The 10,779-nt window shown below is 41.2% G+C and overlaps 1 long non-coding RNA gene across 1 annotated transcript in view; it reads left to right on the forward strand.

The window, feature by feature from the left end:
* The window catches only part of LOC110358207 (uncharacterized), a 34,441-nt gene extending 28,036 nt beyond the window's left edge, over positions 1 to 6,405 (forward strand). Inside the window, exon 3 of the long non-coding RNA XR_002412383.2 lies at positions 3,500 to 6,405. This is a non-coding gene — a long non-coding RNA (uncharacterized LOC110358207). The remainder of the gene's footprint in view (positions 1 to 3,499) is intronic.
* The last annotated feature ends 4,374 nt before the right edge of the window (positions 6,406 to 10,779 follow it).

A 10,779-nucleotide genomic window follows, 5' to 3' on the forward strand; every position in this document is an offset into this window, starting at 1 on the left:
GTGGAATAGGTGTCTCAGCTCCTATTACTGTCGCTGAAGAGCCAGTTAGTACCATTCAGTACAACATGGAGAGCTGTGAATGCAACAAATGTGCCTGTTTTAGGGAAGCCCTGTAGACCCTATTGGCTGAAGTGGCAGGACAAGTAAGTGGCTCACACGTAGACAGCTATTCTAGCAACACCTAATTCAGTTATCTGGTGAACATGTTGCAATCTTCTAGATTTTACAGCATTATAATTTTTTATATCCACCTCTCCCTTAATTTTGCATTTCAAATTCCTTTCTTCCAATATTTAATGATACATTATTAATATAAACATAGCGATACAAATATATTACAAATATTGCTATACAAAAGCTATATTTATTTAAGTTGCATAGTCAAACACTTGAAAGTTAGGTAATGCCAGATGTGTGCACTGCAAGCACAGCAAGATACATTCCGTATCACATAAATCAGATGGGTAAAATTAACACAAGATGAACCATCTGCTACAGGGATAAGATGGGAAGATAAAAATAATAGTGACCAGGACAAGTTGCATAAACTAGATATGACCACTAAGAGAAAATGAGTGATTGCCTTTATTTTCTTCTAAGTGGTTTCAGGAGACCTCTCGGCCCTAGTGCTGTGGATATTCCTGAAATAATACTCTGTATATTGTCTGTATCCCCGGATCATCTGAAATAGCATCATGAGAAACAGCGTGTCTGTGGGGATTCGGACATGCCTCCTCAAATACCTGTTGACAGACAAATTCCTGGTGTTAGGAATTCACGGGATTAAGTGGGAGTTCCTTTAGCAAAAGTGCTGCAAGTCAAAAAAAAAAGACATTTCATGTTACAGAACGTGATGCTGGGCTTCAGTGTGAGGACAGCCCACCCTGAGCCCACCGCCTCGCAAGGCCAGTGCCCTGCAGCACAGATCCTGCAGTGAGTGGCCTCATGTCACTGCGGGCTGATGTGTGCTCAGTATAATCTCCTTCACAAATACTTCCTTTTGAGTGTTATTTTCACAGGGCAGATCTCTGAGCACGGGTGTGTGCACACGATAGTGAATATTGTACGTGAAGTTGTGATCTCAGTCTTTGGATCTTTGTGTCTAAGTGTCTCCGGCTGTCTCTGGTGACAGAAGACAACACTGACATGGCCTAGGACTCCACATGGGATATTTTAGACATTGAGAATGGAAAGAAGATGATATAAAGTAGGATTAGGTCCTCAGTTCTTTTCCTTACCAGTTGTTCCACCAGAATGTTACCTCTAACATAACTCCTATTCTCTTTCAGATTTCTATGTTTTTATGTTGATGCACATAGATCTTGACAATAGGCATGGAAAAACAAAAAGTGATGTGATTTCCTCTCCCTCTTGTTGGACTGGATGAAGGCCACTCTTGCCCCAAATGCATCTTTCTCCAGCAGGCTCTGTAGAGTATCTCAGGCTGCTCTGAGATACAGGTTTCTGGCGAAGGTACTGGTTGAAAAGTAGACTACTGGGAGTGCTACGGAAGTCTTTCAAAAAGCTGCCTGAATTACTGGTTCATTTATCTGTCTACTAATTTCAGGTTCAGATGCATGCTTTTACACTTTTACAGTGGGACGTAGGGGTATTTCCCAGCTTCTGGATCTGTGTGTGTCTTCTTGCTGCTTCCAGACCTGGGGTTGAGTCAAGACTTGGATATGCACCAACCTCCTGCCTCCTCACCCCAAATTCAACAAGCTTGCATGAGCGGGACAGAGAGGAGCAGTGACACACTTTGCCTGCCTTTCTAACTGAAAGAAGAGGAGAGCAGGTCTGCAGAGCTCACCACGGTGCCAGCATGGCCTGTGCTACCTTAGCAGTACCCTCTCATGAGTACTTCATACTCCTTTGCAATCTGTTTTGAGTTTATGGTGCATCAGATGATTCATACAACAGGGGAGAAGAATAACGGGGTATAAGCAGCAACTCTCACGATACTCTTATTAATAATCTCAGAGCATTATTGTTCCACCGCATTCTTCCCACTAGCTGATACCCCTCCAGAGTGTTCATGTCCCATAGGCTTGTGCAACAAAGACTGGCTGAACACGTGCGAAGCCGTGCCTGTGTGCATTTGCAGTTCTCCCAATAATCAGCAATTCTGCCTTTGTTCCTCCTGGAATCTCAGCAATCCACTCCACACCCACACACCCGCCATCTGCTTCGGGCTTTTTGCTGCCATCGCTGCACCCTCATGAGAACAACTGCACGCAGCTCATCCTCAGAAACATCTCAAATGCCGCTTTCATTCTAGTCTAGAAGGAGGAACTGTGGGAAGGATATGGAGATCTCCCTTTTCCTGGTTTCTGAGAGTTTTGAAAAAATATTCTTTCTGTAATGACCACAACACAGAAATGATCTGGCTTACAAAATGCTCTTCTTCTTCCCTTCTACACATGCTTCAAAACACACCCATTGCTCTGCTTTTTCTTTGGAAGATGCAGTCTATAGTTAGTACTCTTTGCTATTGTTAGCATGGATTGTTATAGTGTTTCCTAAATATCTTTGTTCAAGTAGGTGGAAAGAATACACCACTTCTCAACCTTCTGAACGGCTTGCTTTTCTCAGCTATTGGCGTAAGTCAATGTGCAATATGTAATATGTGTGTTGGTTTGTGAAACTGGGGTCTAGTGGGTGAGAGAAAGAAATAGTGTGAATATAGATGCATGGATTTATCTTCTTTAGGCTGTTTCCTGCAGGTAGTACACCTTGCTTCTTGGCCTCCACAAGAGCAGGCAGGTCCACATTTACCCTACACAGTGCCATTAGCACCAGAAGGTTCTCTGGAAACTTTAATTATGCTAATGACATCAACCCAAGCTACCAAATGGATAGCTCATTTCTGGAACTGAGTGATTTTTCTCTAACTTAATCCACACTGTTTTCAAAGCCATCTCTAATGTAAACCCTAACTGGTCCAAGCAATATTATTTGTTTTCCAAATGTCATTAGTTTAATGTGGGAATTTTCTGTGTTTGGCACAAAGGTGAAGGCAGGTTCTCACTGCAGGTGTGTTGGAGCTCACCTGTGGTAGTTTCCATTACATCAGTCACAAGGAAATTGCACGTTTCCACATACCAAAAGGCCACATAGTTGTCACTGCTGAACTAAAACTGGGGGAGGAGGGGGAAAGAAAGAAGTATCTTTCTTTTTAAACATGCATAATCGTTCAACTGAGTAATATAGCTTTTGAAAAACTTTCAGAACAATTTCCTTCCTCCTGAGGCTAAGTTAGAGAGGAATTGGTAAGAGAATTAGTCTGAAAGTTAAGAATTGAAATCACAAATTGAATAGAATATCTTCTGGAGACTTCACAATGGAAATATTGCCCCAATAAGTGATAAAAACATATTTTCCATTGCTTTCTGTCCAGGCCAATAAAAAAACAGGGCGGGAGGGGGTGGGTTTCTAAGAGAGACTGAGAATAGAAGGCTAAATGCTTTTGTATAAGGCAAGGTTGTGATTTCCCTCTTAGCTGCCAACAAAAGCAACACTTGAATTTTGGCTGATAATTCAACTGGAAGAATTTCAAAGCAGTTTACAGATTAGCAGAAGAACAACTCGAACATGAATAGTAACAGAGACTAAGCAAGACAACAGAAGGAGAAAATGCAAGATCTCTGTAAGAAAACACTGTGCATCTCACTGGCAATCAGCCAAGTCCCTTAAGTACACCAGTCTGCCCCTTACCTCTGCAGCCACCACACCCACAAAACACAAGCTTCAGGAAAGTGAAACAAGATGTTGTCCTGGTTTTGTTAAAAACAAGTTTCTCTTTCAGTGAATTTTGCCTGTCAGCTAAAGCCTTCATATTAACTGCATTTTCCTGGAGAACCAGACACATGTTTTGGTAAACCCAGCAATGGAATGCAAACTTATTGATAAGCATGGATGGACATCTCGTGAGAGGGGCGACGAGAAGCAAGTGACCAAGAAACTGACCAACTGTGTATAACATTCCATTCACGTGAATGCTTCATATAAAAGTGCGAGATCACGAGGATCTCGTCCCTTTTTCCCTTCTGCTTATGGCCAACATTAGGAGAGGACCTTGCTAGTCGTCCCTGCAAACTGAGGCCTAGTGAGAGACTGAATCCAGCTCCTGTTGGCTGCAGAGTCTAATCCAGGACTTTGGTTGCCGGCTCTGCAGTTGCTGAGACTTTCAAGATTGGTTTTGTATATTTTGTATTATTTTCTCTATTCTTATTAGTAGCATTAGTAAAACATCTTTAATTTTTTCCAACTCTCTCCTCTCTGTCCTTCTTTTCCTCCCAATCGCCTCTCCTTAGTGGAAAGGGGGGAGAGGGAGGGGTGGAAAGGGGGGAGAGGGAGGGGCAAAAAGGGGGAAGCGGGGGGGGAAGAGGGGGTTAACAATACATCTGCCAGGGTTTTATTGTCACCCCGCAATCTTAACCCTCGACAGATGTGAAGTGGGCAGACCATTTACATCCCCTCTTTTCGAGCTGTGCTTGGAAGTGGAGCTTTCTGTGAACTCATCTTACATTGCAAATCATCAAAGCATTTTGTCATTCTTTTCTGGTGCCTCCTCGTTACGCATTTGTAATGCCTCATATGTATTTTGAGACCTGCCTACTGTATTTATTCTTTTATGCCTGTATTTTTTGCTTACATCATCCTTATCCTTGATAATTTCTAACTCCAGCACTCATTTCACCATTAGATGATATGGATCATGTCCCCATGACTCCCTGGCCAAAAGTATTCAGATGCAACAGTTCCTGAGAAATTTTTTTATAGAGATGGCCTATCCTGCATGGGAGGTAAGGAAGGAGGAAAGATAATACAATCCATTTCCTCTTCTGTTGCTTTTACAACTTGTTGATCATCTTAAAGATAAGTGATTTTTTTTCCCCCTTTAAGTAAGTTGGCAAATGTCCAGAAAATAAGATGCATTGATCATAAATCTGGAGATGCTAGAGACATGAGAGACTTAGTGGTCCCTAAGATTATCTCTCGAGGCAGTGTTCCTAAAAATCCATTATTCTTTCCAGGTCTCTGTCATAGCTAGTGAATCTTCTACTCTATCTTTAAAAAGCTTGGTGATATTTCCTTTACTTTCCTTTCTAGATGTAAAAGAAACAATAGGAGACCCAGGCTGTTTTCAGCTCATGCCTAATAAGGGAAAAATTAGAAGGCTCCAGAGGTGTCACCAGAGCAGTTTTCTCTCAGCTCTGATCAGTAAGAATGAGCAAAGAAGATACAGCTTTGCCATAGCCTGCTGGGTCCATTGTTTTTCTTTGTTAGCAAACTACAATATCTGTGTTCATAGCACAAGAATGCAGCCAACAAATCCTAGACATACCATATATTTCATGTGTTTAGCAACCCATAAAAGTTGAGAGTAGCATCTGATTTATCTAGGCATATGGCTCCAGCTGTTCTGAGGAACATATATTTTTAATCAAAGGTGATGTTCCCTAAATTAAGTCTTTCTTTGAATCTCCTTGCTCAGGGATATATTTACAGCACTATTTGTAAAATACTATCTACTTTGTTAAAATGTTTCGAATGCTTTGTTAATGCAGTGTGGTGGGACTTTCCTGTAATCATTGTTTCTTCCCAAAGGAAACTAACTGGATGATTAGTAATTGCTGGATTATCAAACAGTGCACAAGCTCATTTTCTGGTCTAAGCAAGTTATTAGAGTTTCATAAATGCACAGCCACATACATTATTCTACTATATTAACCTATTACTAAAGAGACCATGGAGGAGAGGACAAATGATTGATAGAGGAACAGAGCAATGTTTACGTTCTTAAGTGATGTGGCATTTTACTTGCTTGCTGCGTATGGTGTTGCTTCTTTCAGGTGTGAATGCAACAGGTGCTCCATCTCCTCCTCCCTTCCCCCACTCCTGTGTCCGACAACATACTGATACAAGGATAATGACAAGTGAGGATGTTATACAAATACTTGAAGTTCAGCTCGGCCTGGTTTTAAATAGTGAGTTCAACCTTTACTTATCTGTGACCATCCAGCATAGTGGTTTAATGGTGCCCTCCCGCTCACTCTCCTGCCAGCTTTCTTTTTGTCCCTGAAGCTTAAATCCTGATATAACACAGAGATGAAAAATCTGCAAGCTGGTCTCCATTGGAAAAAAAAGTCTATTGGTCTTCACAGGCCTCCATAAATCACTAGATGACCTTCTTTCTTCTAGAAAGGAAATCGAAGAAGGAGCATGACAAATGCATATTTTTGACTGGTTCATGTCTAATTTTAACTACCAGGTGAATGTATTGGAAAGACCAGGCAAAGGTTTCTTAGAGGTATTTTTTTTTTTCCAGTTGAAAATGCTAGTTTGACAAAACTGATGTTTTTTACTGGTCCATATGGCTTTCATTAAAATATTTGCAGATGATGTTGAGATATTCTGTCCTTATCTTTTTGTTACAGCTTTTATGTTACACTGCTTTTTTACATACATGCAAAATTAAGTCTAATTGAGTAAGTCCAAAGGAAACAGCTTGTCCTTACTGTTTGAACATTTGCCTCCAAGTGAAAATCCGTGGCAGTCACTTTTATTTATGATTCAGAATGAAACCAAATTTTGAAGCCCTGGAGTTTTCCAGAGGATGGGATGCCGGCTTCTGACTGCCCCTATTTTTGATGCAGTTGTGAGATGGACAGTGATGCTGATGATGCCTCAGAAACAGGACCGAAGGGGCACAGCACACGACATGGCCCGGGGTCTCTGCTCTGTACCACAGCATCCAAGTGCTACAAAAGCTCAATTTGGCAGCGTCCCTGGAAAATTCCCTTTTAACCTGCTCTAGTTGCCTTTTCTTTTCTAATTTATTGATTGTTTTTCTTCTTTTTCTCTTCCAGGGACTTTTTCATAGTCCTGGCTTGCTTTCTCTTTTGTCTCTCTTAAATGCTCCACTGAGTGTAATGGTCTCTGTTGGCAGTCCATATGTAGGTTAGAGAACAAGGAGAAATACTTTGTCCTTGCCTAGAGGTGGGTAAACTGCCTAAAATTTCTTCACGGGAGACATATTCAAATCTCTGCAGGAAGGTGGAAACATGGATGATATAAGACTAGGCTATTTCATGGTTTCTAACTTTTATCAGTATGTAAATGAAAGACAGTGAGTGGCTCTTTCAAATGTTCACAGTAAAAGTGTTCATTTGTTCACATTATCAAAAAATAAGTAATGAAATAGATGTGGACATGGTAGAGAGAGTCAGAGACAGAGATGTGACCAGTGTACAAACTGAGTCGTCTTAACCATTACTCAGGGATGGGTTGCAAACTCACTTTTTGATCCAAGGAAACTCATTTGCTTAGGTTTTCAAAGCAGCCATTAACTTCAGGAGCCCAAACTGAAACACTATGAGAGGGACTCCTCTCATTGGAGATTTCCATATCTGGGGTGGTTGCATAAATCCTGTTTACGCCCAGGAAAAAACAACAGCTGGATATAAGACATGTTACCTCTGGAGTGCTTTGGAGATCCACATCGGGATGAAATGAGTCTGTCTCAGAAGCGCCTACAAGGTGAGATGACACAGCCAATTCGCACCTGAGTACCAGCAGTGTAGATGTCTGAAGTCAGGTGAGAGCCACCTGCTGCAGTTGCCGAGTGGCTGAAAACCCCGCTAACCTTTAATGACACTTGATCAACAGGTATTTTAGAAGCAAAACCATTTTCTTTTAATTAAGTACCTTGATCTTGCAAAAATTTAAAGTCTAACAGCCTGGCATTTTTTTTTCCTGAGGGAAAAATATTCTCTCAGGATCGTGCTGATCCTGATTCATGATTCTTAGAGGCTCAGGGCCGAAGGAAAAAAAAAACCAACCAAACAAAACCCACCAAAACACCAGAGTGAGAACGATGCTATTAGGAAATTATAGATATTGTCAGGAGTCTATTGTGCTGCTCCTTTCAGAACACAATTTGCTTAAGCAAGAATTGTCTTGTTTTTAGCATTACAGCAGGATCAGGTAAGATCAGCATCTTGTGCATTTTACTAATGGAGATGTTCAGCCTGACAGTTTCAGTGCCTCCCCAGTTGCTATTTGTTGTACATATGCATAGCTGTAAAACTGCTAGAGGTCTCAAGTAAGGAACAAGAATCCCTAAAAATTACAAGGTGTCAGAACAGAGAAAGAGAGAATAGAGAAAACTCAGGCAACACTCCCTACCCATTCTGTCTTTCCTCTGAATTACTAGAGAAGAATAACAATCTTGAAAAGATTAAACAGAAACTTCTTAGCTTTCAAATAGCAATCCAGTGTACTAATGTGCATCCCAGGCCAAATTCAGCCCTCATGTATGTGACTGGAACACTCATGAAGTCAGGAAATTCATGGAGCCAGGCTTATGCCTAAATTTGGCTTCCTATGTTATATGGGGGAGCTCATATATTTTTTCCTTGGAGTGAAAATACAGTTTTCAACCAGGATGAGATAAATCCCTTCAAAAATAATATACAAATTCCCTGTGATAGAAGCTCAGCTACCCCAAATACAGCTTTATGCAATGCTCAAAAGCAAAAGAATAAAGAGCTGCTACAGCCCTAACACAAGCTGGGGTGAACATGATGTGTATCTGACTTCTGGTTTCAATTCAGCAGTCTTCTCTGTTCTAAAAGAACAAATGGATCCTGCTTCCCCAAGCATATGGCAGCAACACATGCAATTTACATCCCATATGGGTCTTTCAGGCAACCGTCAGACTATAAAATGTCACAAGAAATTGCTTCAGATCCCCATTATATAGTGCAGACACTTAGCATTCCCCTTTGTAGCACTGTCCATAGCTCCAGGAGACATGCTTTTAATATAATCGTTGTTTGTGCTGCATTAGTACCTGAAAGTTGGGGAACACTGCAACGCCTCTGCCATCATAGTGTGAAAAATGTAAGATTCCTTCAGATGCCCGTGGTCTAATTTAGCAGCAGATGAAACCAGCTGGTGTGATACATAATGAGGAAGAATGGGGCAGGAAAAACAATGCTGTATGGTTATCACATAGCATATTTTATCACTTAATCTCGAAGCACTTGGTAAAACAGGGTAGGGAAAATTAATCCTGTTTCAAAGATGGGCAGTCTGAGGCTCAAGCAGGTGACTTTTCAGAGCAAGCCAAAGCAGTGGCAGAGCTGGCATCAAAGCCAGGCTTCTAAGTCACAGTCGAGCTCTTTATGCACCTACTCACACTGCCTCCTCCTCCCATACTTTGGTCATGCTTAAACAGATCACGCAATATCTATGAATAGTTCAGTCACATACGTGTAAATGTGTGGGCAGAAAATCCCACACAGAACAAGCCTTTTTATTTCCTTGGTTGCCTGCACAATCATGCTTAATTGGCACCTCTCTGTAGGCAGTGCAATAAAAATGCCTAGGAAGACGTTCAGATGCAGATTTTGAAGACTCGTATGAGAAGGGTCTTCCTTCCACAACGCAGACAGCATGCATGTACTCAAGTGGGAAACTAGATATCCAGGCAAATGAGGCTAGAATTTCTGGCTAGCAGAGGATGCAAATCAACACGACATTAAAGTAAATAAACAGATAGAAACCTGGAAAGGGATGAGAGAGTATTTGTGCTTGATGGAATTATAAGCAAGACAGCAGCAGAAGGGGATAAAACAGGAAAGGAAATCACTTTATCAGTGCACATGCATTAGGTTGAAGTGGTTTTGATGCCAGGAAGGCCAAGATGAAGAAGGATTCATAAATTTCCATCACAGTGGACTATTATGAACAACATGTTGTGCACAGCAAGTAACTCAGGCTGTGGGGATTCACCTTACACTGGACCTGAAAGACAAGGAGAGTCATCAATGAGAGACCACTGAGCTCAAGGAAAATGGTGATGACTAAGGGAAGGGGAGTAAGATGCAAAGGATATTGAAGTTTATATAATAATTTATAATAATAACATTACTTCCAGGCTTATGTGCTTATAAGCACAGAAGAGTACGTAGTTGGGATGTAGAGAAGATAGACAAAGTACTATGAGATTCTCTTTCCAAAGGAAGAAAGGAGAAGAACAGATAAAGCTGTCGACAAGAAGCATTGAAGGAGTAACCAGAGAAAGAGGTCTTGAGAATGGCAGAACTGGCAAGAAAAGGTTTCAGCAAGGGTGTAAAACTGACAACGTCAAAGCCAGTTAGAAGGCTTAGCTCCTAAGTAAGATACAGACTGGTAGCTGGGAAAGAAGTGATGGCACATAGCATAGGTGCCACCCACCAAGAAACAAGTGAGCCCTGGGCCACTGTCCAGACCATCTGACCCTCACACAGGAGTATATGAGAGATTTCTAGTTGGGTGGCAAAAGCCTCGTCTTGAAGGATATTGTTTCTTTTTGCATTCTTTTCACATTCACACATTCTTTTCACCATTGTAACAGTGATACCCTTGTTAATACAGCTGACTTGACACAGCAGTGCCACAAAGCCCAGATAAATGTACTGTGAAAACCCAAGCGTTCCACAGCACATCACATAGCTGGTCTTCAGTCAGTAATTCGCCTGCAATATTGGCCCCTTAGCAAGAATTTGCAAAATCTGGAGAACTTAGGCTGAATGGGAACATGCTCAATGCAATCCTCTGAAGTTCCTGCAGTCATCAATCTGATGTTTTTCTTTTACCTTTTCTGGTTATCTTGGCCCTTTTTATCGAGACAGTATATTAAGTGACTCTAGGCTTCACCTTTAAGTTTGCATGCAGACAGGTTTTGATGTATGATTTTAATAAATTTTCTTTATTTCACTCAGGCAACAA

This window comes from Columba livia, chromosome 1 (genome assembly GCF_036013475.1).
Source record: "Columba livia isolate bColLiv1 breed racing homer chromosome 1, bColLiv1.pat.W.v2, whole genome shotgun sequence".
Lineage (NCBI taxonomy): Eukaryota > Metazoa > Chordata > Aves > Columbiformes > Columbidae > Columba > Columba livia.